The sequence below is a fragment of the Canis lupus genome, chromosome 6 (assembly GCF_011100685.1).
Source record: "Canis lupus familiaris isolate Mischka breed German Shepherd chromosome 6, alternate assembly UU_Cfam_GSD_1.0, whole genome shotgun sequence".
NCBI lineage: Eukaryota > Metazoa > Chordata > Mammalia > Carnivora > Canidae > Canis > Canis lupus.
The window spans coordinates 8,856,933-8,866,048 of record NC_049227.1 but is presented as its reverse complement, the minus strand read 5'-3'; the positions used below and the strand labels follow the sequence as shown (position 1 = coordinate 8,866,048).

At 49.2% G+C, this 9,116-nt stretch overlaps 1 long non-coding RNA gene across 1 annotated transcript; it reads right to left on the bottom strand.

Annotated features, from left to right (window-relative positions):
* Positions 1 to 219: 219 nt before the first annotated feature.
* Positions 220 to 2,341, bottom strand: LOC119872322. The gene is made up of 2 exons (XR_005360328.1): positions 2,030 to 2,341; positions 220 to 401 (listed from the first exon to the last, which is right to left on the bottom strand). It is a non-coding gene; the product is annotated as an uncharacterized LOC119872322 (long non-coding RNA).
* Between the last annotated feature and the right edge of the window lie 6,775 nt (positions 2,342 to 9,116).

Here is a 9,116-nt window from a genome sequence, read left to right as displayed (position 1 = left end):
GGAGAGGCAGAGACACAGGCAGAGGGATCAGGACCTGAGCCAAAGGCAGATGCTTAACTGACTGAGTAACCCAGGCACCCCAATAAAATAAAATAAAATAAAATAAAATAAAATAAAATAAAATAAAATAAAATAAAATAAGATAAGATAAAATAAAATAAAATAAAATAAAAATAATAAAATAAAATAAAATAAGAACTTTGTTAGAGAGGCAGGATGCACGTTATTCTGACATCCGCTTTATTTTTAAAGATTGATTTATTTGAGGGATGCCTGGGTGGCTCTGTGGTTGAGCGTCCAGCTTTGGCTCTGTATGTGATCCTGGAGTCCCAGGATGGAGTCCCACATCAGGCTGGAGCTTGCTTCTGCCTCTGCCTGTGTCTCTGCCTCTCTCCCTGTATCTGTCATGAATAAATAAATAAAATCTTTAAAAAATATATTTATTTATTTGAGAGAGAGCGTGGGGAGGGGTAGAGGGAGGGAGAGAATCCTCAAGCTGACTCCCCCTGCTGAGCGATGCAGGGCTCCATCCCAGGACGCTGAGATCAGGACCTGGGTTGAAATCAAGAGTTAGCCACTCAACTGACTGACCCCCCCCACAGGCACCCCCTTGACATCCACTTTAAAGATGAGACAGGCTCGGGTTAAGTGACTTGCTCGGGTTAAGTGACTTGTTCAGTGCACTCAGGATACAGACGGGCCTTCCAGCCCCGCCCCCAAGGACCTGTAGGACATTGCATGTCCTTTTCCTCCTTCATCCCTCACCCAGGCCAGCAGCCAGAAGGCATTTCCCTGCCTTGGCCCCTTTCTCCTGTGTAGTCCCTAGCTTGAAAGGGGGTGATTTCCATTCACTAGAGTTTTGCCCCCCACCCCACCCCCCGCCCCCAATCTTGGCTCTGGTGATAGAAGGGACAGAATTGCAGGGGACTGAAACAGCTAGGACTGGGAGCAAGCTAATAGGAAGGTGGGAAGGAGACCAGCACAGCTCACAGCAGAAGCCAAGGTACCAGAACTGTACAAGTTGGAGAGAAGGGACGTAAAAGAGCTGAAACCCAGCGCTAAACAGGAGAGGTGGAGGAGTGGGAGTAGGGGAGGAGAGGTATCGGGAGGTTCATTGTCCCAGCAGGGGGAAGTCTTTTGTTTCCTCTCTTCCCTTGGCAGCCTGACAGGATATGAGGCCAAGCCCCCCCTCCATGCCAGCATCCCCCCACCCACTGGATGTGGCCCTTCCCTTACCATTGTGTCCTCGACCCGGATGGGGGCAGGGGCATTGGCTCTAGGAGGGAATGTAAGGACTATTCGTGGCTGGGGGTTAGACTACCAGAGTCCAGAAGGGACCAGAAGACCCCGGGCGGCTGGTTCGTGGTTTAGCCGACAAAGCTTTGTGCCTGGGGAGGAGCAGGAAGGCAGGCCTGGGTGGGGCCAGCACAGAGGGTACAGGTCGGGCCAGGGGGAGGTAGGCTGGGCCCCAGAGGAGATGACGCAGGGCTTCAGGCTTTTCCCAGCCCCCACCATTCCAGCCTGGGGGCCTGAGAGCTCACCTGAACCCGTGTCCCCCGCCCCCCCCCCCACGCCCTCCATTCCCCAAAGTTGACATCAACCCCACCGGGGCAGTTGGCATCTGGCAGAGCGCAGCAAACTCGGATGTCCTGTCTGGGCCCTCCACCTCCACTTTGCTGGAATCCCTCCCTCCGCGGGATCCAGGAGTCTGGCCTCCCACTCTGGTCCTCCAGGAATCCTGGAATCCCCTCCCTCCTGGACCATTTTGCTCCATCAGCTGTTCCTGCAGGAAGGGAGCCCGGCTCAGACTCGCCTCTCTTCCCGAGCCTTTTGTTTGCTGGGTCTGCAGGAAATTGCAGGGGCGGTGGCCCAGGGCTCATCTGCCCCTGGGGCCTGGGGGAGGAGGTCCGGATCCACCAGACTTAATCCTGGGGAGCACGCGGCGGGGGTGGGGAGGGTGGGTCGCCAGGGAATTCCCATTGAGGGCCTGAAATCGGAGTGGGACCCCTGCGGGCTGCATTGGACGTACTCGTTCCCAAGGGGCGGTTCCAGGGTGTTCGGAGGTGCCCAGACCTGGAGGCTGGACCGACACTCTGAGGTCACTTAATAGGCTGACCCCGGAGGCTGCACGAGAGGAGAAAAACCCTCATGTTGAATCCCAGAACCTCGTCCTACACGCCTCGGATGCCGGGGATCCCGCGGCGGAGACGCAGCAAGCAGGTCACACCAAGCACCCCCGAGAATGAACGAATTCCTTTCTCCTTAAAAAATGGTGGGGAGGAGGACCCGCACGTAGCCCCAGAATTCGCGCCATCCCAGGACGCAACCGCAGAGCTAGGCTAGGCGGGGACGCTCTAGCGGGCCGGCGCCCTCTCGTTGGTTGCCCTCTCTCTGAGGCCACCCCGGGCGCAGCCATCTTCCCTTCCCGGCGGGCGGGGCGGGGCCGCTGCAGTCACGTGAGGAGCACCGCCCCCCCCCCCCCCCCCCGCGCCCCTACCCTCCCGCCCTCTCCGAGCCGGGGAATGTAGAAGCCGCTGAGCTCCAGCGGCGAGGAAAAGCAGTTCTTGTTTCGTGGAGCTTAAGTTTCTTCTGGGACTAGGCAGTGAACGAGATAAACAACTGTATGACATAGATGGTGTCAACCCTATGGAGAAAAAAGAATATGGAAGGGGCAGGGGGTGGAGGGTGTGGTTCCGTTGAAATGGGACCGGTGGAGGAGATTTCACTAAGTCAATATTTGCGTCGAGCACACAACGGAAGCTCATGCTTTGTGGGCCACAGCCCGTTACTGGAGGAGGTTGGGGCAAGGAGATGAGGAGGGGTGAGGGTGGGATGCAGATTGGGGCTGGGCGGGGTGGGGGGGGGGCGGGAGGAGTAGAGCGGCCCTGTGATGTATAGACAACCCTGGGTCCCCTCGGAGCAAAGGAAACCCTGTCAACAGTTGAACTCAGGCAACCTCAGGCAACAGGCATAAACTGTCTTCTGTAGTTGGGACTGTAGTTGAGGAATCATGAGATAACTGTAGTCATCCTAATTACTGAGGGTTTTTGGCTTTTCCAATGAAAAAATGGGAAGCTGTTGAAGAGTTTTTCTTTCTTAAAGATTTTACTTATTTATTCATGAGAGACATAGAGAGAGAGAGGCAGAGACACAGGCAGAGGGAGAAGCAGGCTCCATGCAGGGACTCGATCCTGGGACTTCAGGATCACGCCCGGGGCTGAAGGCGGTGCTAAACCGCTGAGCCACCAGGGCTGCCCTGTTGGAGAGTTTTGAAAAGAGAAACATCATGAACTGATTCTTGCTTTAATAGCATCATTTTTAACATTTTATTATTTATTTGTATTTTAGAGAGGGAGAGGTGGGGAGGGGCAGAGGGGAAAGGGAGAGAGAGAATCCCAAGTAAGCTCCAAGCCTAGTGTAGCGTACCAACATGGGGCTCAGTCCCACAACCCTGAGATCATGACCTGAGCTGAAATCAAGAGTCTGAGCTTAACCAACTGAGCCACCAAGGTGCCTCAAGACTTTAAGTAATCTGGGAAGCCCTGGTGGCTCGGTGGTTTAGTGCTGCCTTCAGCCCACGTTGTGATCCTGGTGACCCAGGATCGAGTCCCGCGTTGGGCTCCCTGCATGGAGCCTGCTTCTCCCTCTGCCTGTGTCTCTGCCTCTCTCTCTGTGTCTGTCATGAATAAATAAATAAGCTCTTTAAAAAAAAAGATTTTAGGTAATCTCACACTGATGTGGAGCTCAAACTTAACCCTGAGATCAAGAGTCACATGCTGTACTGACTGGCACCAGGCACCCCTTAATAGCATCCTTTTAACTCCTCTATTGAGGGTAGACTTCAGGGACAAAGGCAGAAGCAGGAAACCAGTTAAGGGGCTGTTGCCATAATGCAGGCAAGAGACAGTGGTAGCTTGGACTAGGGTGATAAGATGTGGTTAGACACTGACATATATATATATATATATATATAATTTATTCATGAGAGGCACACAGAGAAAGGCAGGGGCATAGGCAGAGGGAAGCAGGCTCTCTGAGGAGAACCCGATGTGGGACTTGATCCCAGGACCCCGGGATCACAACCTGAACCAAAGGCAGACACTTCACCACTGAGCCACCCAGATGCCCAGACACTGCCTATATTTTAAAAGGAGCAAAAAGAATTGCTAATGGGTTGGATGTGGGGTGCAAGAGAGGGTATTTCATGCATAACTCCAAGGTTTTTTTTACCTAAGGAAAGGAAAAGGTAGGAAGACCACCAAAGGAGTAGATTGCAGGAGTAGGTTTAGGTGTTTGATTTTGGACATACTAACTTTGAGCTGCCTGTTTGAAGTCTAAGCAGAGATGTTAATATGTTGTTGGACATACAGTGTGGAGCTCAGATCTGGGCTGGAGATACACCCTTGGGGCACCATCATAGAGATGGTGTTTAAGACTATGAGATTGGGAGAGATCACCAAGGGAGTGGGTGTAAATGGTGAAAAGAAGTGTAAGGACTGGGGCGACCAGATGACTCAGTTGGTTGTCTGCCTTGGGCTCAGGTCATGATCCTGGGATCCTGGGATTGAGCCCTGCATCAGGCTCCCTAATCAGCGGGGTGGGATGTCTGCTTCTTCCCCTTGCTCTGCCCCTCTACCTCTCAAATAAATAAAATCTTAAAAAAAAGAAAAAAGAAGTCTAAGGACTGATCTTCCAGTCTTCTGTGGAGCCTCCAGTCCACAGTGGCATCTTGGCTGTTTCTCCAACATCTAGGGGTGCTTCATAGTTAAGACGAGAGATGTGAAAGCAAAAGAGACTGAGAAGGAGGAAATCCATGAGTGTGGTCTCCTAGAAGACGTGCAGAAAGTGGTGGAGGAAAAAGTAGTAATGCAGGCATTCTTCAAAGATATCACAGGTTTAGTTCCAGACTACCACGATAAAGTGAATATTGCAATAAAACCTGTCAAATGAATTTTTTGGTTCCCACTGCACATAAAAGTCATGTATACACTGTACTATAGTCTATTTTTTATTTTTTATTTTTATTTTTTAAAGATTTTATTTATTCATGAGAGACACACAGAGAGAGGCAGAGACACAGGCAGAGGGAGAAGCAGTCTCCACACAGGGAGCCCGATGTGGGACTCGATCCCAGGACTCCAACATGACGCCCTGGGCTGAAGGCAGGCACCAAACCGCTGAGCCACCCAGAGATCCCCTCTATTTTTTTTTTAAGATTTTATTTATTTATTCATGAGAGACACAGAGAGAGGCAGAGACACAGGTAGAGAGAGAAACAGGCTCCATGCAGGGAGCCCGATGTGGGACTCGATCCCAGGACTCCAGGATCATGTTCTGGGCTGAAGGCAGATGCTCAACCGCTGAGCCACTCAGGCATCCCTATAGTCTATTAAGTGTACAACATCATTATGTCTAAAAACCATATACATACCTTTATCAAAAAATACTTTATTGTTTAAAAATGCTAACTGCCTGGGATGCCTGGGTGGTTCAGTCGGTTAAGTATCTGACTTCAGCTCAGGTCATGATTTCGGGATTCTGGGATCTAGACTAGGTCAGTCTCCAGGCTCAGCAGGGAATCTGCTTCTTCTTTGCCCTTGCTCCCCCCCACCCCCGCCTTGTGCATCCTCTCTTCCTCCCCTCAAATAAATAAAATCTTTAAAAAAATGCTAACCATCTGGACTTTCAGTGAGTTTTAATCACTAATCACAGATCACCATAACAAATATAAAAATGGAAAAGTTTGAAATACTGCGAGAATTATCAATATGTGACAAACACAAAGTGAGCAGATACTGTTGGGAAAAATGGTGCCAATAGACTTGCTCAATGCAGGGCTGCCACAAACCTTCAATGTATTAAAAAAAAAAAAAGCAGTATCTGTGAAATGCAATCAAGTTAAGGGCATTAAAATACATCACATGATGTTGGTTTAGTAAAGTGAGGACTAAGCATCAACCCTTGGATTGACTGAATGGAAGTCACTGGTGACTTGATGAGAAGTTTCATTTTTGCTGAGAGGCAAAAGCCTAAGTGTAGTTACTTAAGAAAGAAATGAGAGGAGGACTGGAAACAGCTAGTATACACAACTAGTATACGAAATTTTGCTATAAAAAAAAAAAAAGAAGTTTTGCTATAGGGACACCTGGGTGGCTCAGTGGTTAAGTGTCTGCCTTCAGCTCAGGGCATGATCCCGGAGTCCTGGGATCAATTCCTGCATCAGGCTCCCCACCGGCAGCCTGCTTTTCCCTCTGCCTGTGTCTCTGCCTCTCTCTCTGTGTCTCTCATAAATAAATAAATAAAATATTAAAATGAAGTTTTGCTATAAAGAACCACAAAGAGGGCAGCCTGGGTGGCTCAGCGGTTTAGTGCCACCTTCAGCCCAGGGCCTGATCCTGGAGACCGGGGATCGAGTCCCACGTTGAGCTCCCTGCATGGAGCCTGCTTCTCCCTCTGCCTATGTCTCTGCCTCTCTCTCTGTGTGTGTCTCTCATGAATAAATAAATAAAATCTTAAAAAAAAAAAAAAAAAAAGAACCACAAAGAGGGGCACCTAGGTGGCTTGGTGGGTTAAGTATCCAACTCTTTACTTCAGCTCAGGTTATGATCTCAGGATTGTGAGATAAAGCCCTGGGTCAGGTTCCACAAGGAGCCTGTGTAAGATTTATTCTCTCTCTTTTCCTCCCTCCCTCCACTGGGTTCCTGATTGCTCACGCTCTCTCTCAAAACAAAGAAATGAAGCAATAATGGGAGGAGTATAGTGTATTCAAAAAATCTTTTATTTTTTCCTCCTTTTTAAGACAAGGAGGGGGAAAAGCATGTTTGTATTCTGATGGTAATGATCCAATGAAAAAGGAAAACCAGATGAAATGCGAAGTATTAGCAGGTTGGCCTTAGCTGGGAGCATGGTCAATTCATCACTAATAAGAAGAGGGCACAACCAACAGTAGGTGGGGGGATAGGAGCTTTTAGTTCCTTCTGATGGTTTCTGTTTTCTCACAGAATTGGGAAGTGAGATGGTGGGCTGAGAGTGAGAAGGAAACACAGAGGGTTGAACAGAGAGGTGAGAATTTCGGTCATCTAGGAGTGCAGGAGAGTGAATGGATTAGAGAAATCTCTGAATGCTGGACAGCATTAGGGCCTACTTGAGGTTCGTAAATTTGAGAGGAGCTCCTGTAGGTGGGTGTTTTCTTCAGCCACATTTAGCTGCTTTGGGCTGGCTAAGGGTAGACCAGGAGTTGCATTTACCGGGGCTGTGGTTCTGTCAGGAGGCTAATAAAGTGAGAGAGGGACAAGGGAGTGCTTTTCACTGACTGTGAACTTTAAGCTGGGTAAGAAGGGAAGTGAGGGCAGCTTGTGTGGCTCAGCGGTTTAGCGCCGCCTTCAGCCCAGAGTCCCATGTTGGGCTCCCTGCACGGAACCTGCTTCTCCCTCTGCCTGTGTTTCTGCCTCTGTCTGTGTCTCTCATGAACAAATAAAATCTTTTTTTATTTATTTATTTATTTTTTAATTATTTATTTATTTATTTATGATAGTCACACAGAGAGAGAGAGAGGCAGAGACACAGGCAGAGGGAGAAGCAGGCTCCATGCACCGGGAGCCCGACGTGGGATTCGATCCCGGGTCTCCAGGATCGCGCCCTGGGCCAAAGGCAGGCGCCAAACCGCTGCGCCACCCAGGGATCCCTAAAATCTTTTTTTAAAAAAGAAATCTATAGAAGGGAAGTGAGTGGGGGACAGTGGAAAGAGGGCAGATCAATGGATTGGGATCCAGTTCGGTGGAGGATTGTTGGGGTCAGGGCAACTTTCCTTGACCAAACTTCAGTGAGGCTTCTCTGAGCCCTCTTTGGACTTGGCCTTAACCTTGGCCCACATCCTTGTTGGGCCTGCCTAGCCCGGTTTAGGGAGAACTTTCCCTACCCTTGATATCTGATCACCCTGGCCTAACTTCAGCAAGAATTCTGTCTGTTTAGTCTTGATGTTTCCTCTTAATAATTTCCCATCACTGACTCTCATTATGCTCATTGGCTATAAATCCCCAGGTTCCTTTGTTGTATTTGGAGTAGAGTCCCATCTCTCCCCCCTATTGGAATAGTCCTGAATAAAGTCTTCCTTACTATTTGAACAAGTGTCAGATTAATTTTTTTTCCCTTGGAAGGCACACCAGAAAAAGGGAACAGAAAGAGGAGCTGCAGTCATTTACTGGCAAGGACAGAGTCTGGGCATAACTATTGGGTACTGCGGAGGATAAGATCTGTGCCGATCTGTTCAAGCGAGTTCAAGCAACTGCTACACCAGGATATTGGATATTGAAATGGTATATAGATATTGACATCATCAAAAACTGTGACAGGATGGTGTGGGAAATATCCATGAGCCAAACTCTGTCGTGGGCAGCACAGATGACCACTGAAAATGCCACAGTTCAACTGCTCAAGAGACTTCTGCTTGGCAAAGCCACATTTGGGCTGCTTTGAGGCCATTTCTCTCCTAGGGGAATGTTGCAGATAATCTGACAGCCAAAGACCAGTGATAGTAAAAGCAGTGTTCATTTCCTAAGGCTCAAGTGACAGTGTAGCCATAAAGGACTATATTACAGTTAGAGCAAATAACTTACCGTATGTTTCAGCATTGTTTTCTTTTTTCTTTTCTTTTTTTAAAGATTTTATTTATTCATCACACACACACACACACACACACACACACACACACACAGAGGCAGAGACACAGGCAGAGGAAGGAGCAGGCTCCATGCAGGGAGCCTGACGTGGGACTCGATCTCGGGGCCCCAGGATCAGGCCCCAGGCTGAAGGCAGTGCTAAACTGCTGAGCCACCAGGCTGCCCCTGTTTTCTTTTTTAAAAATATTTTATTTATTTATTCATGAGAGACACAGAGAGAGAAAGAGAGTCGCAGGGACACAGGCAGAGGGAGAGGCAGGCTCCCTGCGGGATTTGATCCTGGGACCAGGATCACGCCCTGGGCCGAAGGCAGGCGCTAAACCACTAAGCCACCCAGGGATCCCCCAGCGTTGTGTTCAAGCGCCAGTTAGTTCATGGAACCCTCTCATAGCAACCTTTTGCAGGGTTAATCCCCATTAACCATGAGGAAACGTTGCC